The following is a 24,945-nucleotide window of genomic DNA, read 5'->3' on the forward strand; positions in this document are numbered from 1 at the left end:
CGCTTCATATGCTGAGTAGTATTTTGGTCAAATTCCTTGAGATTCAAAATGCGCGATTATACATATACAGTGCGCTATACGTATTTCGAATACTCCGCCACTATCACTCAGTAAACTTCACTTGTCATCAATAATTGGGCTCAATATGCGCCAGGTCTGACCCTGACTCCTGCATCTCCTCCGTCCTCCCTCCGTATCCGGTACGCTGACGGTAAAAATAGTCAAAATCGGTTACAAATTTAACCGCATATGTCGTCGTGTACATAATGATTGCATGCAATTAAGTTGTAACTGTAAACATTGGGCGGCAATTTACAATAAGGGTAGAAAGGCGGTGAAACCCGACGAAAAAGGCAAATGCAACGCCTTCGCCAAGTCGCGGAGGGGAGACTGGAGCGGCGAGTTGAAACCTCCTTATGGCGGCCGCGTCACGTGATTCCAAGATGGCAGCGCCCATGCGACGGAGGCCGAAAAGGTCTATACCAAGCATAAACAGAAGTACGTCCATTGACCTGCACTTTTCACGCTGCTTGCTTGGTCCCATTAGCTCGTAGCGTCGTCTGCGCCTGAACTTGAGCAGAAATGATGCATAGATGCTTTAAATCAGCTATGCATGTGCGCCGCCTTCACCAACCTTGAGTATTGATTTTCTGTTATTTCGTTTACTTCACTTCATCGTCATCGTAGAGGGGCCAGGTTATTATCATTGTAGACTCCACTGTGTCCTTCTCCCCAGCACTGGTCATTGTAGAGGCTCGTCAACGCCCGTTTTAGTGGCTCGGCATTTGGGTAAGACAAGAGAAGGTCAGCAATGGCGGCTCCCCTCTGACGCGTGTTTGCCAAGAGTCGCAAGCAGCTTCATAAACGCAGGGCCTGAAGTCCCAAGTATCTTACTACCGCTACTCGCCCAATGCTAGTAGTAGTAGTAATAGTGTATTGGTATTAGTAGCAATAAAAATTAATATTAATAATAATAATAAATATAATCATATTAATATTTACTGGAACCTCTATCTGTAGAAAGTTCGCTTGTCGGGTTGGTCAATTCCTGCAAGGACTTGTAGGACCAGACCCAGCACTCAAATGAAGTATATTCGTGCACAGTTTCAGTCACGGACACAAAACACACCCACACACATACACACATACACCGCACACATATTGATTTCATTGTGGGATTAGAACGCAGTTTCACAATTCACGTCGTACTGAAGAGTTCTTGCAATATTAGATAAAATATAAAAAGAACATTCGCACACGCAGACACATGGAAATGAAAAACAAAAAATGCGTAGTTGTCTCCGAGGTGGGGATGAAGTGTCAAAGTTAGTATATATGCCTACTTTAGAACATAAGGAGCGTACACTTACACAATCATTTGTCCTAATCATTCTAAGATCCGTTTGAGTGTAAACAAATCCGATTGTTGTTTTAAATTTTCTTGTTACTAATATTGTAGACTATTAGCAACGTTACTAAAATACTCAGTTGGGAAACTCGCCGTCGAAACTTAAGCCGCTGGCGTCCACCAAGACCGAGCTAAATAAGACAACAGCGCCACCCTTTATCATTTGTCTGTACTGTGGTCACCTTGAGCTTTTAGAAAGCATGTCTTTGCGTAAAAAGAAACGGAAAAGACTCTTTTTGTGTAAAATTTATTGGAGTTCAGTACAAAATGATGGGCGCGTGATGTTTTTAAAATTTTTAGTTTGGAAGGTTTTGCGGCACAATTAATATTGTTTTTATACAACCATGCCTCAGGGGTGCTCTCAGGTAGCGCGTCCCGAGCTAGGTGCATTTTAACTTCGTTAGTAAGTCGCGGTGCGTCCGCTGGGGAGACGGGGGTGGCACCCCTGTAACCTCTTTCGTTGTATCTGTTTCGGCGCCAAAATGGCCGATTAAAGCCAAAATGGAAGTCACGTGAGTTCCTTGAGTGGCCACTGCGGGAGAAATGGCGGCGTTGTGTTCGCCATTAGCTCGGTTCTCGAGGACGGATCGGGGCCACTTTTTCCGAGCAATCTCTATGGCAGTTTCCCAACTGAGTGGTTTAGTAACGTTGACTATTGATAAAGCTTGATATTAGTTAACCTTTTCTTTCCCATATTCCACCTCGTAGTAGCCTTGAGTATACTTTGTGAAAGCTTATTAAAACTGAAAGGCAGATATTTTGACCGTACTCGTGTACCGGGTCACAAAACAAGCTGTTTGACGAAGGTTTCTATTAGAAAAAGAGGGATATTTAAAATCATCACACCAAAAGTAGCGAAGCAGGACAATTTTCACAAAAAGAGGATGGACATTTGGCAGTTGTAGAGCTTTGAAAACATCATCTTCGGATGTAAATTTGATTTGGTATACAACACTCTTCTATAGACGCTTCAAAATGCGATTGATCTTGTATTGCCACAGCTCTTCACAATTACCGAACAATGTGATACCGTACCTTATTATTCATTTCATTCATTCATTTGGTCATTTTCCGGGCTCAGGAACTGCGAGTAACCTAGTTAATCATGTACAGAGTCAAAAAATGCACACACAAGAAATCTACGGCACATGGAACATCTATTATCTATTATGGGGAACAGGAAATATATAATATTTATATTACTAATAATCACTCAATCAATCAATTTTATTGGGTGTCCAGGAACAACCATTCAGACTTGGTACTGGCACACCGGACATTTAAGCACTTAAAAACAAGTGTGCACTCACATTACAAGATAAAACATAAAAATTATAACCAGAAAAAAACACACAAATATCATAATCAGCGACACATAAAATTAGAAGGTAAATATTTATGTTGGAAGTTCATACGTCGGTGCGCTGTGAAGATGATATGTGTATTGTCAGGAGAGTACATCACGCACAAAGAATAAAAAAAGGAAGTGGAAACTGGCGAAGTTTCTTGCAAATATTAGTTGCCATGTAGCCCTCATACCATTTGTAATCATCATAAAGTAGTTCAAAATGATAGTAAAATTTGGTTACAAAAGCTTCAAGAAAGCCAAGTTTGGGGGTTTTGCGTGCCAAACCAATGAAGGGCATCTGGCACGCCCCAGCGGAGGACTGAGGATTTTGAACCACCTGGGGATCTTTTGACGTGCAACCGAAAGCTCGTTTACACGGCGCCTTCTCCGCAATAAGCCTCCGTCAGATTGCGGGCACCTAAGCCGGGATTCGAACCCGCCACATGGGGATCCGTAGACCAGCTCTCTCGCCTTTGAGCCACCGAGGCGGCTACAAAAGCTTCAAGAGTAAAGCAACGTGCCGACAAACTCACAAGAAAAAAAAATATATTCGTCTGAGATTCATTGTAACATCTTAGTACCTTTCAGCTCTGCCTCAATTGGAACGGGTTTTTGATTGAATGGTTGAAATTCTTTCGGCCTCAGTCAATTATCTCCAGTTATTCAGCGTAACCGTTGTAACACTCAAACAAGCTGGGAATTGGACACAAATGATTCTTTATATCTATAAAAAGCTGAACTGAGTCTTGTAGGTACTCTACACACTAAACATTTTCACGCCCTTATTGGTGTAAATGGCATGGGTCACAACTCACCCCCTTATTGGTGTACAAAAACGCCCTAGAAAAATGGTGTTATGTCTCACTCCCTCAAAAACCGGTGTAATCCCTTACACCCTACACAGAAAGGAGTGATTCTGCTCTACACCTATTTATTAGGGTGTGATGGCAGCAGTACACCCTACCAAAAACGTGTACTGCAGCTAGAAGAGCATGGTGGTTAAACCCTGAGACTAGTGACAAAAAAAAATTGGGAAAACACAATACTGTCTCAAAATGTCTTGAGACGTGTTGTGTTGTCCCGATTTTTTGTCCTAGTCTTGGGTTTTTTTCACCATGATCCTTCACCAGCTCGCCTGCGCAGTAACTCTCACATCATTCGGCTACAAGAAGTTATACTAAATGTGTAACACAGCACTTCATCAAAAGTATTTACGGAGAAATGATTGCTAACAAATTGAAACATGTGGAACACTTTATTTTTTGAATCCAGAAAAAAACGTGCATGGACCTCATCTTCTTCTTTCGCGAATTCGCGAGAAACCAATGTCAAACCTCAAATGCTGGCATTTGTGACCTAGTGTTAAGTTTTTGTGACAAAGCTACAAAACTCTTAGAGGCTTAAAATAAATGCACTCAAACTTTAAATAAGGCTTTCCTTCGCCTAAACCTACTTTAATGCTTTCTAGCTCTGCAGACGTAGGCAAAACTCGACAGGCTGGCAGAGACGGAACGACCGGGAGTTGATTGAGGCGTAAGCAGGAGTTCATGCTTGTAAACAGTAAAATGGTCTATTGAGACGGAAGCAGAACTACTACCAGAAGCATGCTTGCAGAGTACTTACAAATAAAACACCGATCTCATGTAATCCGTGATAGTTGCATAATCCGGTTCGGGCACCACAGAAAAATTCGCAAACACAACGTCCAGGTTGAAGGCGGTTGCTCACATTCAACGGAACTCTCGCCGTCGCCGATGAGCAGCTCTCTGTCGTGATAGATGCACAATCCGACTAGGGCAGCACAAAACTACGCAAACACAATGTCGAGGATGAAGGCGGTCGATCACAATCAGCGGAAGTCTCACGAGCGCCGACGAGCAGTTCTTTGTCGAAACGCGTCCAACAAACACAGCACAATAATTCCATGGACTCCGACGAAATTCACAAATATTGCCAAAAAATTAGTATGAACGTATTCCGGCCGTTCAAGACGAAAAACCACGGCTGCGACTGCAACGCACGAAAAACAGAAAAAGACTGACGCCTGACGGAAGCTTTTTAGAAACTGGACCTACGTGGCCCCTACACTCACCGTAATTTGGAATACGGCAAAGACTTCGGCCCCAGTGAGCCCATCAGCGCGTCGGAGCGAGTCACGTGACATGTTATAGTCCAAGCGTCCCTGTCCTACGGAGAACGGTCACGTGTTACACACCACCCCTCTGATTTACTAGAAGCGGCCTTCGCACTCGCTCACAGCCACACGAAGACACAAAAAAAGGTGTGGAGGCTTATCAGAAGACGAGGTCAAAGAGGGGTGGACAAAGCAGCTAATCTCCCTCTGCGGCTTTGTATAAGCCACCTGGGCTGCCCAAGAAGGATCGCAAAATGGGACACGTCAGGACTTGCTTCACGCAGTGGCGTGCGTGCTCTGATGCCGACCGCGAAATCACGAAATAAATAACACAAAACAAATTCGAACGCATGAAACAAGAGATGCAATTTCACCCGTACGAAAACAGAAAAAAAAAAAAAAACAAAAAAAAAAAGCGTCGGGAGGCTAAATATTTTGGTGTCACCTAAGGATCGCGTACTCTAGCCGGGGTGTCATAAATTCGGCACTTTCGATTGTCTTGCGGAATTGTTTCGTCAGAACTACACAGAAAAATAAAATCTCAGTGAAGGTGCTATGGGTAGTGCGAGGCCAAGTCAGGTGAGTTTGTAATACACAAAATGAGGGCGCCACGGCCCATAGTTTGTTCAGTGGTTCAGCGCAGGAGGCCTTTCTCTGGTTAAAAGTAAGCAGATTCCGTTTTGCTTCATCTTGTTTTTCCTTTCTTTTTTAACGTCGGATTTTAGGCGGTTAAGAAATAGACATACCTCGCCGGCATAGGCCATTCATGCGGGAATCTTGACGCTCAACCAAAAACGGCATCGCCTACGGTATGTCAGGATGGCGTCGCCGCGACCCATCCTTTTTTTCGCAGATATTGACTGGACCAAAATGGTAACGGCGCAATTTTTCATATTTGATCCTAGATCGGCGCAATGCTGTGTGCTGTTTGGGTTGTATATTGACACGTCTTCGTTCATCTTTTGCGAGTGGAGATGTTTTGTTCTTAAATCGAAGTTGAACTGATGAAACTGACGCACACGCGACACGTACTTTTCGGCTCGTGTCGGACGGTGAGTTCGATCGGAGTTGCAAAAACTATACTCCATCATTTCCTAACCATACGCGACTTCGTGTAGCGATTAATTATACTGGATGTTTATACCGCCGTACATCAGCAACAGTTTCAGCAAAGCAATAAGCATTAACGGATATGAAATGATGGGTGTATTAGACTGGCATCACCATAACGCCCCTTTCACACCGTGTTAATACAGGGCGTATAATTCGCCCATACACCCTTTTTACACGATTTCAGACGCCATCGCAATAAGCGAGGTCGTAAAAAGGGTGTGGAAGGGATGAAAAACATCAGCACACCCTTTTTACACCCACCGATATTCAAATATCGTGTAAATGAAGTGTAAGAAGGGTGTTTTTCCTAACTTACACCCTTTTTACACGATTATGGGTGTTATAATGTTTAGTGTGTAGGAATCCTAATATTTACTTCAGATAACAGACTAGGGGTGTCAATTAGCTGTGAAGTGTTTTGAACAAGAATACCAAATCTGCTTCTTTTCTACGTCAATGTAAGCCAGGTAATCCAACCTGTTCCAAAAGGGCTTCATAATCTAAAGGTTGCTCATCTCTTGCCAAATAGCCATATTTAATAATTTAGTTGAATTTATGCTGAACCCGTTCAATTCTCAGTGAATTGTTTTACAGATTCCGTTCCACACCACCAACACATAGTTTAGCTGCGAGCGGCACAGTGAACAGTAAAGGGTTAAAAACGTGGGTGGATTTTTGAATTCTCTAGTCAGGCGACACGGAAAGCCAAGCCCTCGTAACGATGCGCAATTCATTTTTTCCATATGAATATCAAACCTTAGGGCCGAATCAAACACAACAACGAGGTCTCGAATTTTGGTTACTTGAGTAGTAATTATAATCATCATCATAATAATAAATTAATTTTACATATCTTAAATACACAATAAACTAACGTGTCTGTCGAAGCGAGTGGAGGCTTGAGGAACAGGACCCAGCAAGTGAAATTACACAAATAAAAAAAGGGAATTCCTAGACACACACGGCAATTGCAAAAACGTATGACAGCTTGAGTGAAATAATCAGTAAAAATAACACAGTGGAAAAAACACTTGCAGTGGCTTAGCTCGGCTATGGCAGGATATACGTAGCGTGAGCTAAGGTTCACCTCGTTATTCTTAGCTTTTCTGGTTGTCTAGGATTAGCTTGATTATCATGCTTACTGCTGCTTCAATGACACACACACGGTATACGCATTATGTGACACATGTATATTTATTTATTTGTTTTGCTCAACGTCTCTTATAAACGTTCCTCCCTTTGCTCTGGTGTCTCCGCAGCACCTTTAGCCTTCTTCTATTCGTTTTTCCTACGCTCAACCGCTAACTGCCAGCCAACTACTTCGGGATCCGATGAGTTAAGCTTCTCCGCTCTTCTGCGCCGCTGAGCAGCAATTTCGGTCTCCTTCTCCGTGGCTGTAGCACACTGGCAAACGCCCCGCTATATGTATACCCCCACTGATACCCCTGAGCATGCGCACAAAATGAGAGGCGCTATCAAGCGGCTCCGGTGCAGCGTCAGACTTGGCTGCTGTGCAACGGAGGCGCATAGCTGGGCACGCGGCGGTGCCAGTGCGTCTGCCGTGACTATGACGTCACTCCACTGGAATGCACAGACCGGCGAGGCGCGCACGGTGGCGGCGGAGCGCGCGGTGGCGGCGGCTCACTGCTCCTCGCGCATGTGCAGCACGGCTCTCAAGGAGCCACGCGAAACTGCTCAACCTCAGCCAGTGTAGCTCACGCTACAAAAACTCACCAAAAGCAAGGAGCAAAACAGTACAACAGAACTACATTACGAAATGGATCAACATTTTATTTTAATTTTCTCTACCAGCAGCCTCAAAATGTTGCCAGGAAGTCTGAACGATCTCGCTTAGCATATCTCGTATAACACCGGGGAGGTATAAAACGATTTGAGCTATGCGAAACCCTGCAAGACACAAGGGGGTGTTTGAAATCATGAGGCAAAAAATGAGAGAGCACAGCAGATTCAAGATTTAGCGAACGAAAGTTTGGCAACTCTAGAGCCTCGAAGATGTCTGCACCTAACGGAAGATCGAGGTGGTACCCCATTCTTTTACAACACATTTAAGCATTCAGTCCATTTTAGTTTCCCAAGCTTCTGTCCACTTATCAAATATTGTGCAACCATATCTGAGTTTACTATAAGCAAGAGTATGAGCAATCCATTTTTTACAGCAACTGGCACTAATGTTCTATTGTTATAAAGTAAGCAGCAGACACTTCGAAGCTTACCAGATACATGCGATAAATGCGTTGTCCACAATAAATCTTAATTAAGAAATATTTCTAGGTCCTTCACAGTCTCAACGTGTTTCAGTTAAGCATTAGAACAGTTTTTTTTTTTTTTCTTTTTTTTTTTTGAGGCGGTGAATAGTCAGGATGTTTGAAGAGTGAGGTGTTTTTGCTTTTGAGACACATCGCTCCCTCATGACTTACATGAAATGCTCACCGTGAACAAAAGGAAAACCGTGAAGCTCTAAATTGCAACGGTGACTGTATTGATGCGTGTCATTGACCTCTTTTTCTCAGTCGCTCAATTGTTTCAGCTTTCTGCTCCATTGTTGCCTCGACTATGTCCACCTCCTGTTGTAGACCCTTCAAAGATTCCTCATTCTTTATTGTCAGAGCGAGCACGGAATCGTCCTTTAAACTGAAAGAATCAACGACCGTTTGTTAACCTTCGACAGTGATGCGCAGTTCATCCACGGCTGGCTTTAAAGTCAGCCTTCGTGATCAACATAAGGTGGGCATTCCTAACTCTATGACGACCACGTTTTAATCATCTTTCGTTCCCCGTAATTCCCAGGAGTGGAACCACCTTCCCCGGTCGATCGCCATTATCACGGAGTCTGAGCTCTTTAAAAGTACATCAACTAATTACTTTATTACTGAGTGTGTCTAATATGTATTATGTTATTTGCATTAACCTTCTCGTTGCTCTCCTCCTCTGTAATGCCTTCGGTCCCCGAGGGTATGTTAAATAAAATGAAATGAAATGAAATGAAACAGTCAGTAGTCTTTTTGTTGAAACACGAGGGAAACGTTGAGACAAAGAATAAACAAGAGAAGGAAACCAAAGCACAAAGAGGGATAAAAAGCGACACAGAGACAATAATACAAAATAAACGAAAACAAACATTAATACAGAAAAATGCACATGCAATCAGTACACAGAAGTACACTCACCAATTCGCTCCATGAACAACTATGGCAAAAAATAAAATCAAGAGCACCATCACTTCCGTAACAATAGCCTTAATGACGCGCGAAGACTTGAAATGCTGCCGTTTAATGCGTCTTGTTTTTCGGCGCAGTGATTGTATTTCAGTTGCATGTGGGTGGCAGAGTTCGACATATTTGTCGCAGGCGCTACTCGTCACAGTGCTGTAGTGGGGCACACGCAACGAAATAGATGATAAAATCTTAGGAGAATCACTCATGCCGTGTAAACTTTTGAAGAGAAATAAGATGTCAGCAGATAACCTGCGGTTATACAAAGTTTCGATCGTGTAGTAGCTACAGACACTGGAATAACTGTATGGCTCGTTTTGCAAGCAGCTGTAGCTAAAAATGTAGGCGAATTTCTTCTGAGCGCGGTCGAGTAAAGCTTCATTTGTTCTGGCCAGCCCCTTCCAGACTACAGATGCATATTCCAAGCAGGATCGGCAAAGACTTCTAAAGAGTCTGATAAACACAAGAGGATGCAAGAATTCACTCGTTATTCGGCTGATCACTCTTAGTGTTCTCATAGCAGTAACAAATGTCGTCTTTACATGAGAGCCGAGCTTTAGATTTGACTCGAAGTAAACATCCAGATCTCGAATTCTTTCACTACGCGCCATTCTCTCTGCCTCAATTTTGTATGGGAACATAATTTTGTGCCGTTTTGCGACTGTAGGTGACAACTTTCGTTTTGTCCTATTGAGTACTAAATTATTGACCGAGCGCTAGTTTCCAATTCTGTCTATATCTCTCTGCAGCTCGTGGAATTCCTCCTCTGGCTGGATTTCTCGAAATATCATCATATCATCCGCAAACTGAAGAATGGATGAGTATTATAGGCATGATTGTACATCACGGACAAACTGTGTGAACAATAGGGGTCCCAGAACCGAGCCCTGGGGGACACCAGAAGTTCTGTCATGTGAAGAAGTGTTCACACCCTCAATTCTGAGTCTATTCTGGCGGCCTCTTAGGTAACGAGAAAACCAAGCAAGCATTGATCCTCTCACTCCCATTAGCTGTAATTTGTTCAGGAGAAGATTATGGTCCACTAAATCGAATGTCTTGCTTAGGTCTAAATAAATTCCATCATGCTGACCACGATTACTCACAAGGGGCACAGCGATATTCATAAAACACGTTAACTTGGTTAATTAGAGCAACCCGACATAAAGCCGTGCTCTTTTTTGTTTTTTTTTTAAATAAGACATATATAAGTGCACCACAGATTCAAAAACCTTCGAAAACACACAAAATACCTTTTTCCCAGATTTATAAATAGGTACAACATTAGATGTTTCCCATAACTCTGGAAACACACCAGACGTAAAACTGACGTATTAAAAAAATTGCCAAGGTTGGTGCGAACAGCTCCGCGTAGGCCCTAACAATCGGACCAGGAATATTTTCAGGACCCACTGACATTGATTTGCTCAGTTTTTTTACGGCAACCAGGACATCTGACACCGTAATATCGTCCCGGAAAAGACATCGAGGGAGGTATCCCCTTCATCAGGACAATCCCGCTTACTGTTGCATTTGTAGACGGAACTAAAATAAGCTGCAAACGTATGTGCAACGTTCGCTCGAGCAGCAATAAATCTCTTGCTTTGAATTAGTTATTCTGGACTATTATTTTTGTCCAGACCTGTCATTTACGTAGCGCGAAATTTCCTTCGGATTCCGCCAGAGACTAGCCTCCACAATGTCCGTGTGCCTGCGCCGATCCACCTTGAGCAGAGCCATGATGTGTTCCTTTAATCGACCAAACTCCTTGTATTAGGAAAACATCCCTTTTAACATACATTCTGTGAGCGTAATTCTTCCTTTTTAGGCTCTTCACCAGGTCTAGTTAAACCCACGGGGGTATCTTTGTTGGGAGACCTTTTTTTAGGTATATACTTTTACCATGCCCTCGTTAACCACACCGGTTATTGCGCATACCTTATCATTAACATCATCAAGCTCTTAAATGGCGGTCCAATTAGCTTCTGCATAGAAGTGGTACAAATTGACAATCTCCACTGCAATAGCAGAGCTGTTCCTGTGCCAATGTGCTAATGATGTATGGTCTTGGCAGTGCTAATCGCATGTTCATACGAAATGCGGGGGGAGAGTTATCCATAGGTACAAGCGAGGCCTCTACATGGTTTATTTCGAGCATTTCAGCATCTCTAAGACAAAGATACACAATGTTTCCTTTGCAGTTCTTAATATGGTTATACTGGGAAAATCTCAGGAATGATAGCATGCTAAGGAGATCTCGGTTTTTTTGCAGTAAGAGCGAGTTCGAGGAGTTTATGTAATTGTTTCGCGAATGAATGCATCAGATATCACGGTCGCCTAGGACAAGAACATTTGCATTTCTGCTGCGCAATGCCGTCTCGAACCTAGCCAAATTAGCCGAAAAAAGAAGCAGGGTCTGTTTGGGGAGGTATTTAAAAATTACCTATAAACATCCTTTTAGCTCGCTATTCTGAATTTTAAACCAAACTGATTTGTCAAAGAACCTCCAAATTGGCCCTCCTATAAGTCGCCATATTTTCCTTTACGGCTATCAATGCGCCGCCACCTCGGATCTTTTGAGTAGTCTCATATTCCCGATCTCTTCGATATACCTTAAATGGGAGCGGAAAATAATCCGTGCTTCCAGCTTCGGACCCTAGCCACAAATAATAGAGTAGCAAGAAGAACAAATGTTAGAAAAAAATCCCGGTTCAGATAACAGGCCCGGAGAATGGACGAGTCCCTGCAGCATTTTTGAAGAAAAAAAATAGAAAGTCCGTTTTCCCGACGCCGGTGCAAGCTAAACAAACCAACACGCTCTAACGCAGACTCATATAATAATAATAATAATAATAATAATCATAATACATTTATTTTCGAGGACTATACTCATGAAGCTGTCAGGTTCGTCAAAGCCGACATGGGCTTGTGTGACTGAACCCTTTTGGGTAGAATTGGTAACATAATCGGTCAAAAAGAAAAAAAAAACGTTAAGACACTAGAAGTCCACAGTAAATGTCCACTTCAGCGGTACTATAATAATAATAATAATAATAATAATGTTTATTTACGCGTGTAGTTCACTTCATAGTGAGGCGGGTCTGTCAAAGCCAGACAAAAGGCTTGTTGGACAAGACCCTACAGTCTGTGATAAAAAAGCGTCCCCACACACGTAAGCTTCCAAGCTTAACATACATCACAATATAAACTATGATGGTCACACAAACACATGCACATACACAGCACAGTTAAAAACTTGCACTTTTAGATTGGAGCATTTGCTTCAGTTTGTTTAGTGAGTCCACAGTGTAAACATCGTCCGGTAGGCTATTAAATATATAGGGAACATAAAAACTCCGAATTCTTTTTCCGTAGTTTGTCACAACAAAAGGCATTTCATACCGCTCGGTATGTCGAAGTGATCTAGATACGACATGAGGTACTCTTAAATTATCACACCAAAAGTGTTTCAATATAACGGTCTGAACCAATAATGAGTGGAACAATGGCAAGCCCAAGACTGCTATGATCTCTTCTTCAGTTTGCGATATGGAACCATAAACAATGCTTTTAAATATTCCTTTTAAGACTGAGTCTATTTTTTGACCCCATCGTCCTGGGCTGTGACCAAAAATAGTTATTCCGTAACGCAAAACACTGTACGTATGCCAAAGCGTGAGCTATTGTCTTTTTCGTTGAATAAGGTACATTAGAGATCTGGTATTGTACAATAAACAAGCTACATTTCTCAGTCGTTTACAAAGTTTTGACAGATGAGAATTCCACAAAAAATCACTTTCGAATTGAATTCCTAAATATTTAACTTGATCTACATAAGATATGGGACAACAGCTACAAGGTGTACAAAGAGAGGTATGCATATAAATAGGATGATTGGGCGTTAACATCTTAAGAGGATTACGAAAGCAGACAAGCTGAGTTTTAGATGCATTTATCGTAAGACAATTTGTCTTAAACCAGTCAATAAGTTGATAAGTGTCCTCTTGGAGTAATGCGATTGCTACAGGATAATCAAGATGTTTTGAAAGCAACACTGTCATTCGCATATTGGAACAATTTACATGTTGAAACTGAGTTAGACATATCGTTTACAAAAATGTTAAAAGAAGAGGTGACAAAACAGAACCTTGGGGAACCCCAGCCTTTAAGGTAACTCGGGAGCTTCGACTATTACCTAGGAAACTAGCTGTGTCCTCTCAGTTAAAAAGTTCCGGAGAAGAGAAAGAAATGGGCCGCGGCATCCAATGTTTTGCAATTTTGTCAGTATAATATTGTGACTCACTGAATCAAACGCCTTTGCTATATCAATAAAAAGTGCGCAAGCAATCTGATGCCTCTCGAAGACTAGATGTAATTCATCTGCAAAATATTCCAAAAGTGGCTGTGTCCCACGTCCGTTGACAAACCCATATTGACTGGGCGACAGAATATTAAAGTGATCAAGAAAGGCCGTCATAGTTTGAAAAATATGTTTTGCTAAGATTTGGACAATACAGGGCAAAATGGAAATTGGTCGATAATTGTCAAGTTTTTTATGCTCTCCCCCCTTAAATACGGGCTTCACTAGCGCACTTTTCAAATCAACCGGGATCATTCCGGAGGAAATGAAACCATTTCCAAACAATCATAATTTCGGCGCAGATCATTTGCACTGATATCGATACCGGGCGCCTTGTTAGTTTTGAAATTAAAAAGCAAAGTGCGTAGATCATGCTCAGACATTTCGGGAAGGAATGCCGAGGAAACATTTGAATCAAGAAAATCTGCCGTGAACATAGTATCATCCCGAGCTACTCCAGAAAATTTAGCGAAGAACATGTTGAAATCCTCTACTAGTTTGGTCGTATCGTTACCAAACACTTTCTCTAGGGAGGCATCTATCGATCTCTTTACACCCGTGCCTCGTAATCGATTTATTAAACTCCAAGTCATTGAAATATTTGACCTTGCTTTAAAAAACTTATCGCGAAAGTATTTTCTTTTTGCTGATCGAATAAGCGCGGTTACACGGTTTCGCATACTACGGAATTCTTTTTTCAAGTTTGTATTGTTTGGAGATCGCCGACATCTAGCCCAAAGAACATCTTTACAGCGGATAGCTGACAAAATGTCACTCGTTAACCATTTTTGTTCGCTACGACGCCGCCTCAGAGTGATAACCTTTTTAGATTTGTCCTTGAAGTAGTCAAATATATCTCTAAACCTACAGTACACTTCATCAAAGTCTTGAATAGACTTTGATAGGTTTTAACCAAATTATCAAATTTAATTTTATCAGCTATTTCCAGTGTTTTTGTTATCGCTATTGTTGATTTCATCGTGAGTTGGGATGCAAGTTGACACGCCACAAAGTAGTGGTCGGCTAATTTTTGCTCTATTACGGCCGATTTTGCAACAACATTCGGAGCGCGTATGCTTATATGATCCAGACACGAGGCCACAAGGTGATTATCCAAGAGTTCTTCTCGAGTTGGAGCTAAAATCAGTTCCTCTAGACCAAAATGCGCTAAAAGATTCAGATAGTCACATAAATAGACTTGGCGGGTTGAAGCGTATCAATGTTGAAATCACCTACTAAACAGATGTCGACAGACTGAAAATTGCCAAGTGTATTTTTTAGTTCTTCTAAAAATCTTAAAGGAATAACTGAAGGAGGTCTGTAAAAAGCTAATAAAATCAAGGACCACTTATCATTCCATAGCCTCATAGACAAAGACTCGCAATGGCAAAACTCTACATCAAGTGTTTCAGTACACCACAAGTCCTTAACAAATATCGCAATTCCTCCTCCTCGTCCAATCGGCCGTGTAAGAAAGAATGATTTATATCCCGGTATCCGGAACTCACCACAGAAATCGTCTTTAACATTGATTTCTGCTAGCACGAAAACATCAAACAGTGGATACGTATTGTTTACAGTTATTACAAAATGGTCCCAATATTTACGAATACTTCGAATATTTACATGTAAGAGCCCAAGAGTACTATCACTAGCTGGTTCCGAGAAACGTTGAAATGAAGAAAAATCTGAACATTGACAAAACTGTACTTCCATTATTCGACGTGGTTGTTATCTACTGGTATTTTTAAGCCGTTTAGCAACAAAAGAGTTACACAATCAATTCCAGGTCGGCCAACCGGTGGATGCGAACCAGTGACGAGGTTCCTGACTTTTTTGCAAATAGCTTCCCATTTTTCACCCAAGTGAATTGGTACTGCTTGCTTCCTGCTTTCTCCCGTACCATCCAAAAGAGTTCCCTGTTCTTTCGCGTTAGGTTCTCGTTGAGGAAGACTCTGGGCAACGAACCCTCTGCTGCCAGAGTTCTCAGCTTACCTCGCGTGGCGAGCCATTGTTCTCTTAGCGACACTGAAGCCAATTTAACCAAGATAACTGGAGGGCCGTCGCGCCGCGATGGCAGACGATGCACCGCCAGTATGTCCCTTGGCTGAAAGTTTTCAAGGCCTAGCTTGCCAGCCAACTCGCCCACAACAGAGACTAAGTTTTCACTTGGGGCATGAGGGAGCCCGTGTATCTCAAGGTTCGAGAGACGACTGTACTGGTCGCTATCGTTCAGCTCTTCTTTCAGGTGCTCGATGGTCTGAGACTGCTCTGTTACCACGCTTCTTAGCAATGTCGTTTCCTCACGGAGCTCTGTTATCGCTGTTGAGTTGGTAGTGGCTGTAGACAGCAGAGAGTCGTACCGAGCCGACAGAAAGTCTACGGCCTTCTGAACCTCCGTTACTGCGGATTTCAGGCTCTCGACTACCGGCTTCAATGTCAGGAGTTGATTCATCTGAGTTGGTAAGTCGAGGAGGGTGTCAACATTGGCCTTCAGCAAGGTGAGACACTCCAGTTTAGCTTCCAGCGACCGAAGATGTTCCGTACCAGCAGGAGACGCGCATTGTGACGAGCTGGCTTCACTTCGAGACTCATTCCCGCTATGTCGCTGTCGGCACACACGGCAGCGCCAGACCTCTCGTTTTTCAACACCCATGGCATTGAATGTGTTTTCCGCAACACCGGAGCAAAGCTTTCCCAGATGATACGATGTTCTGCACTCGGCGCAGGACATGTGCCGACCATCGTTCACAATCTTCTCGTGGCATTGAGAGAACTTGAGTGGAGAGGACACACACGCAGAAGGGAAAGATGTGAAGTGCTGTACTCCCGTGTGACGTGCGTCGCCTTGATGTGTTGGGCAGGCTTGCGCGAGATGCTTTGCTCACCGTGGAGATCGTCGTGCCAGGCAAGCTCGCGCACAACGGGCGTTCTAGGAGCCGAGCCGGGCGAAGACGCAAAGTCACTTAAGCCTACCCGTTGGAATGCTGTCAGTGAAGACGTTGGGGACCCGATCTTGAGCAAAGTCGGTGCCCACTACGACGCAGAGGAATCGTCCGAGTCACAAAAAGCTCGTTGGCGTCAGATGCTCCGATTGAAAGCGATTACGAGTGAAAACTCGCAGAGCAGTAAAAGGAGCGACGGTTCCTGGGGACTTCTTGATCAATCAATCAATCAATCAATCAATCTTTATTATACAGTGCCCAGGAACAACCCTGAGGTCTTGGTGCTGGTACACTGGTGGATAAAAAAAAACAAAAAAACACACTATACACATCTCCGCAGAAAATAAGATACATTTTTAGCATAATACTAGGCAGTGCACGAGTAATTAGTACAATGAAATAAAAACGAGGCAGTAACAGTAGAGACGGAACACAAGACCGAAGGACAACAACTGCACCACCAGAAAACACGACATGGAGATGACGACATTCAGACATAACAAAGCAATTCAGCAATGCTCATCCTGCACGGGCAAGTTTTTAATAGAAAGGACAAACGTCCTGTAGCAAGGGTTGAAAATATCAAGTTTTTCAGAGTAATGATTCAAACGCTGAGCCATTCTCACAATTTGGTTTACCGGACTAAACATTCTAGAAACATAAAAAGATGACAGAAGACGAGTAGGCACACGTGGGACCCTAAGGCACAGTTCAGATAACAGGCTCGGAGAATTGATGAGTCCATGCAGCGTTTTAAACAAAAATAGTAAGTCCGCGTTCTCCCGACGCCGGTGCAAGCTAAGCAAACCAACACGCTCTAACGCAGACTCATATGTTAAACAGTGAACATCCTCCTTTATGTAGCGATGTTTAAAGATAGAAACAAACTTTTTTTGCACACGTTCGATCTCCAAGGAGTGACTTTTAGAAATTCCATTCCAAACAACTGAGGCATATTCTAACTGTGACCTGGATAGCGAGCAGTATAACGTGATAAAAGCCGTCGGGTTTTTGAACTCCCTGGTTAAGCGAGAGGCAACACCCAACATTCGCAAAGACGAGTTAACCAGTTTACCAACGTGATCAGAGAAACGCAACCCAGAATCAACCATGACTCCGAGATCTTTCATTACACTTACTCGAGACAAAGTCTCTCCTTGAATATTATATGCAAAAGAGATATTGTGAGTTTTCCGAGAGAGCGTCATGACCTTGGTTTTGGACGGGTTCAAGAGAAGGTCATTTTCAGAGCACCATCGGTAGAAAGAACATGCATCTTCCTGGAGCTTAGCACAATCACGTTCAGTAACTATTTCTCGATAAATTTTTATATCGTCAGCATATTGCAGGAATGAAGAATTTAAAACAGCAAAAGAGACGTCATTTACGAAAATTGTGAACAGAAGGGGTCCTAAAACTGATCCCTGAGGAACGCCAGAGCGAGTCCTGTACAACGAAGAGTTCATGTTAACCCGGACATATGCCTCTCTCTCTGACAAGTAGCTTTTTAACCAGTCATGTACTGAGCCACATACTCCATAGGAGGAAAGTTTAGATAAAAGAATAATGTGATTGACTACGTCAAAAGCCTTACTTAAGTCAAAGTAGACAACGTCCAACTGACCTCTGTTACATATTACACGAGATGCAGCAGACATAAAGCTAACGAGATTGGTAGTTGTTGATCTGCCACTCATAAAACCATGCTGATTGGGAATTGCTAAGTTTCGAAATTTGAAAGACAGGAATTGATGAACTACCATTTCAAAGAGCTTAGAAAATGGAGAGAGAAGAGAAATAGGTCTATAGTTACAAATATCACCTTTTTTCTCCGACTTTAAGACTGGAACAACAGCAGCGACTTTCCACGTTTCAGGAAAGGTTCCCAACCTTAACGAGTTGTTAAATATAGAGCACAGTACCGGCGTGAATATGTCGTGATACGTTTTGAGAATCGCAGAGGGAATGCCGTCGGGCCCTACTGATAATGTTGCTCTCATTTTCTTAATACAGGATCGTACGGACTCTTCATCAACATTAATGCAACTTAACAAGTCACCAAACCCATCTAAGTGAGGCAGCACAGGTGCAGAACGCTGCGTACTATCCCTGTAGACGGACCTAAAATGCTCAGCAAATAACTCAGGCACGGACTTCAAATCGCCCTCGTGATTATCCAGGACAATCTTCGACTCGATATGCCTCCCAGAACGTGAATTAATGTACTTCCAGAATTTCTTCGGATTATTGACAAGATCTGATTCCACTAAGCAACGATGAGCCTGGCGGTCGCGATCCAGGACCGTCTTACATTGCTTTCTGCAGTTCTTGAATTCCACCTCCCACTTTAAAAGGCCACTTTTCTTAAACTTCCTGTGAAAGAAGTTCTTTCTTTTCAGTAGTGTTTTTAGCTCACTGGAAAACCAGTTAGGAAAGCGAGATTTAGTAACTGTCCTTAACGGAATAAAAGTATCCATGGCCTTCCGAACAGTTTGCGTGAAGAGCATGACCTGGTCATTCACATCAGGCGACTCCAAGATCAATGCCCAATCAAAACTCGTGAGGTAATGATGCATCCCGACATAGTCCCCTGCCGACAGATTATATGAGGTGTGCGGCGGGGAATCACTAGAATGAGCACGAACAGAAGAATTCTCGAAAGAAAGTACTATATCAAGTGCAGGATGATATGTATCCTGAGGAACTAATGGCAGTTCACCCCGTGCTACACGCACACTGTCCATATTTGAGAAGCATAAATCTAGAGCATTAAATTGGTGATTCAAAACATTATTGTGTTGTTTGAGATTTAAGAAAGAAGAAAAGTTTAAGAGCTGGGTGCCTTTCTGCCTGCAGTAAAAGTTGTCCGTAAAAACATCAAGCTGCGGCCAGTTGACTCCAGGAGCATTAAAATCCCCCAAGATTAAAACTTCGCATCCCTGTAAGTCATTCACTGCATTCTCTATGCCAACAAGACAACTATGAAATTCATCTGGCGGTGTCTGGGGAGGGAGGTAAAATAAACCGATTAAAACGCGTACTCCCTTTGCAGCCTCAATCTCGACCCATACGCTCTCGGGAAATTTCTCTAAGTCTTCGCGTCTCCTAGAGCGGTAGCGCCTGTCGACTGCGACCAAAACTCCACCTCCCGTTCTGCTCCGCGGGGTAGAATCACGATCGCGACGGTGCACCTCAAAACAAGGAGGGAAGTAATCGGAGGAGCCGATGCTAGAACACAACCATGTTTCAGTTAAACAGAATATAGAGCAATTGGATAAGGTAACATTAGAGAAAAAGCAATCGGCTTTTGTACGCAGGCCGCGAACGTTTTGGTAAAATAAATCAATGTGACTCATCCTTGGTCTATCCAACGTTCAAAGGGGAGGCGGCTGCCTCGGATGCATGGAGCAGGTCTTCGCGAAGGGCGCCTCGAAAAGCCTTAAAGAGGCATGATTTGGGCCACACGGTAGGATCGGAAAGCTTTTCGAAGTCTTTCGCAGCCACAGACACATGGAAGGAGGCGTAGGAGTCGTAGCGCGTCTTCAGTTTCCGGCACTCCACTTCCTCAACTCCGATGGAAGAGAGGTGAGAACTGATGTCTACGCAGCTGGTGTCCGGGTTCAGCTTGGTGACGAACAGGGCTCTTCGTCGAGTTGATGGAGGCGCAACGATCAACTTGCAGGTTTCCGACGCCCCGAAAAGCGCCGGGGTCCTAGCTTTTGGTCGTGCAGAGTTGATGCCACTGGGAGGGATGTCGTCTTTCGGCGGAGCATTATTCTGGCCATCCGAAGGGAGGGCTGCCGCCACAATTTTCGTAGGAGAAGCTTGGGGGAGAGAGCTGTGTAGAGCGGCAGCATAAGAGTCTTTTCCCAAAGACCCCCCCGCAGCCCCATCCACGGGCTGCCGCCGGCGATCGGGCGCGTCCGGCTTTCATCGCTGGCCGAGTGCGTCACGCAGACCCCGGACCTCAGTCCGTAGTAAGGCCATGGCACCCGCCTGTAGCTCGGCGTCGCGCTTTTGCTCGTGTCGGAGGCGTGCGTTTTCGTCCCTGAGAGCGGCGACCTCGTCAGTCAGGAACGAAATTCCCTCCATAGCATCGAGGAGCAGGCTTCGAAGGGACTCGACGCCGGCGCCAAGGTCAACGGGAGGAGAGGAGGCGGGTGGCCCCGCGGGAAGTTGTCGAGCCGGAGAGAGGGCCGCAGGGGTACGGGAAGAGTCCGCAGCGCTGCTGTCGTGATTGCCGACGACGCCATCGCTGTTAGGCCTCGCAGCACCGCCGACAATCGCACAGCTCTCACAGAGAAAGGAGCTTACCCCAGACTGAAGGAATGTCTCCACGTTGTCCGGCCAGCACACACACTTTGTGTGCGCACGAAGATTGCATTCAGAACAACGGAGAAACTTCTGTCTTCCGTAGAAGACACGGGAGCAGATTGTGCATGCGTCCGTACTAGGCGGCGTCTCCGCAGCGAATGATGAAAATGATGATAATCGTAATAATAATAATAATAATAATAATAATAATAATAATAATAATAATAATAATAATAATAATAATAATAATAATATAAATAATAATAATAATAATAATAATATTGATTATAATAAGAATATTGATAAAAAAGGATAAAGAATTGGGAGGGGAAGGAGGAGGGGAGGAGAATGAGAGGAGGAGGAGGATGGCAGGAGGAGGAGGAGAAGGAGAGGAGGAGGGCAGGAGTAGAGGGTACTGAGAAGGAGGGGCGCAGCTCCTCGAGGGCTGCGCTCTAATTCGGCGTTACAGGGAGTTGTAAACGTCTTTCAATTTTTGTTTTCTCTTTTTATGTTTGACGCTAAGTATACTTGAGTCATGACAGAAATTCGTGGGAACTACCATATCCAGAAAAACAGCTTTAATCTTGTGCTCTTGTGTGTTCAACGAGGCAATAGGCATGTTCGAGTTCATACGTTGCGTAGAAAATGTGGGAGCAGCAGCACAGGCTTAATTTTCGACGTTTTAAGCAGAGCGTGCTCTTCCATAAGCTTTCACAAGTTTTCGACTGGTGTGTTTAGTGCCTATACAACGCAAATGGTCCCGATGTTGCAAGAAATGACGCCACAAAAGCCGACCAGTCATGTTCTCTGATGCCACGATCCTGCCGGTAGGTAGTGCGGAGCGCAAGTTCGTCTGCTTCTTTTGCAGAGGTTATGGTGACGTCAGAACGCCGAGCTCTGATTGGCTCTAAAGGAGGAATAGAGGTGTACCTCAAGGCAGATTGCTTTGAGACCTCTCCACTATCCTTCAAGCATATCCAATAAAAGCGCGGCCTTCTGACGCAAACAAAACCCATGGAATAGAAGCAGACGAAGTTGCGCTCTGTATAGAAGACAAAATAAAAAGTACGAGCGAACGCTAGCGTCTCTGTCGTCACGGTGTTCCACACTCACCTTCGACTGGCCGCTTTGCGGGAAGCCAGCATCCTCCGCAAGCGCAGCCTCTGGAGCTGTAACAGGTTCATAGTGAGACGGCAGTTGTGGAAGGCCGTCGTGGTGCCCGGTTTGACGTTTGCCAGTTCAGTGGTATGTGTGCCGGGAGAAGTGAGAACCACCTTGAAGCGCAGACAGCGAGAGGAGGGGTGCCAGGTACTGGGCTGCCATGGGACGGTGGCTAACGAGGCGGTGCAGGGTGACCTCGGCTGGTCATCGTTCGAAACACGGGAGGCAACCAGTAAGGTTGAGTATGAGGGGACACTTCGGCACACAGACCGCTACCGCTCGGCGAAGAGGTTGTTTGTGTACACCCACCAAACTTCCGTGCGGACCCGGTGGTGGAAACGTCTTTACCAACTGGAGAAAAAGTTCGGTTTTTTTCAGAGCACCGGTGAAGATGACCACGGGGAAAGAACAAAAATTCGAAGTACGAAAGAGGGTACGAGAGCAGGAGACCGTCCAGTGGCGTGAAGTTACCGAAACTAAGTCAACGTTTGCTATCATCCACCGCTCTTCTGTCACTCCCTTTCTCGTTCTTTCTCTGGGGACCGCTGACGTCAGCGCCCCGGATTGGCCGCGTTCTGCTCCCGTCTTTACAACCTCTGCCCCTGTAGGTGTTATTGACAGTGTCAGTCAGAAGACGGCATGCGAATTGAAAGTTACCAGAAACCTCAAATTTCGTTTTTGTTAAAATTAAAAAGTAGCTCATGTAAAATCAAAACAACAACAAACAAACAAACGTGTTCCGCTCTTCTATAGGTGACATAGACTAATTCCCGCATTTAATCGGCAAGAGTCCAAAAATTACTCTGCTGACCCTTTAAGGCTATGCGTTTCGGTTTGTGCCTGTGTTTTTCACGCCACGTCCTCCATTTGAATGAGTACCAATGATTCAGATTGACAACGGAGTGAGTTACGTGAACGACATTCAAACGAACAAAGCTGGAAGCCCTCACAGTTGCACACGAATTGAGATATAAAAGAAGTGGTGGGCCCTAAGAATCTGTTTTTCGCTCGATCATTTTACTGAGCGTAATAGGAGAGCGTTACTTCTAAATTCCGATAAATAAAATTTGGATCACATTTTATTTAACGCTGAAGCCTCAGGATCGTGCAGAACTAAAATAAATAATGTGTGCCGGTAATCGATGGGCGACACGCGTCGCACGAGCGAGTATTTAGTAGAGGATGTCCTACCGCAAAATTTACAGGGATCTTTTTGCTGCAAAAATAAATTACGCCCCGCTGAACGCTTACTTACCGCCCAAAGGTATCGCTACCGGTCTCAAACTCATGCCAAAATTTCAGAACTTACTGTTTTCTTCTTAAAAATGTAATTTTTAAGAAGGAATACATAAAGCTGAATACATAAACCTGAACGGCTCCAGTTACCAAATAAACGGGCACCCATTTTCTCACTGAAATTTTCCGAAAATTACTTATACATTTTGCGTTGAATAACGGTTTGTACTAAAAGTTTGAAATATATGTCAGAGTACTAGCGCTGCACCTAAGCGAAGGTCGAGTCATTTATTTTCCCGGCGAAAAAACCTCATAACGTTTTTCGGGATACTCTGTGTATAAACATTCGGTAAGTAAATGAAGATTTCATGTGGTCCGAACCTAGTTTATAAATAAGCCAACAAATAATTTTCTCCAGTGGGATGCCATAGAAAAACTGCAAGCTGTATTCCTCGACATAGGTATGCATAATTTGTTTCCTTGCCGATTGCTATGCACGACTTTCTCACACGTCGACACGAAATTAGGTAAGTCTTTAAAACTCGTTTCTTACGAATATTGTGCGTCTCGGTGAGACGCCTGGTAAAGGAGCTATTGTCATACAGATGACTTGAACTGTTGAAGTAAATGTATGCCATAATCATTAGGGTATTAAATGAATTGATGAGTTGTGCGCTGGGAATCATTCATGATAACATAAGCTCTAGCTACAAGGGACAAAAGAATTCCGCACCTCTTCAGTAATCGGCGTCTTCGTCTTTGTCCCTGATCTGAAACTCACAACAGCCATAAGGTTGCTCAAGTAAGGACTAAGAACTCTGTCGACGGGACCGGTCCGCTCTTTAGGTGGATCCTCGATTCCCCTATTAAGATTTGGGTTCAGGTTCTGAGGCACAGCAGACCACGAGAATTCGAGAAACACAAGAAAGAGAGTCAACTGGCAGTAAGTACGACTCGAACAATTCTGTTTTCTACTCGCTCTTCTTGCACGGTACTAAAACACTTTCAAACTAATAGCAAAAAATATAACTTGTACTTTTTTTTATACAAATCGTCACTGTGGAGACTTTTTAGAAGAGTAGACATTGTTTATACACAGCGTATTTTACGAACGATACGAATAAAAAAACATACTTGAAATAGAAATAAGAGATTCTTTTGGCATGATGTCGTCGACAGCGACGACGTTACATCACTAGTGCAAAGTGTTAATTAGCAAGTTAATCACCTGACATTACTAATTAGCGTGCAACGTTTTCCTCTTATCTGACACAGTTCAATGAGATATCCTCAAAGTATGCCGTAACTGTTAAAAAAAATGAAAGCCGTTTACAATTCCGTGTAACGCCGGTTAGAGCGCAGCTCTTGAGGATGAAGATGGAAGCGTACTGAGGGATAGGTGACTCCTTGGGTCCTAAGGTCATGTGATCCCTTCAGGTCACGTGACCCCCGAGGTCACGTGACCCCCAAAGGCCACGTGACCCCCTGAGGTCACGTGACCCCTGAGGTCACGTGACCCCTTAGGTCACGTGACCCCTGAGGTCACGTGACATCGGGGGGTCACGTCACCTAAGGGTGTCACGTGACCTGGGTGGGTTACGTGACATCCAGAAGTCACGTGACCAGGGGTCACGTGACCTCAGGGGGTCACGTGACTTCTGGCGGTCACGTGACCTCGGGGGTCACGTGACCTAGG

The sequence above is a fragment of the Ixodes scapularis genome, unplaced genomic scaffold, assembly GCF_016920785.2.
Source record: "Ixodes scapularis isolate PalLabHiFi unplaced genomic scaffold, ASM1692078v2 PGA_scaffold10__122_contigs__length_95168666, whole genome shotgun sequence".
Taxonomy (NCBI): domain Eukaryota; kingdom Metazoa; phylum Arthropoda; class Arachnida; order Ixodida; family Ixodidae; genus Ixodes; species Ixodes scapularis.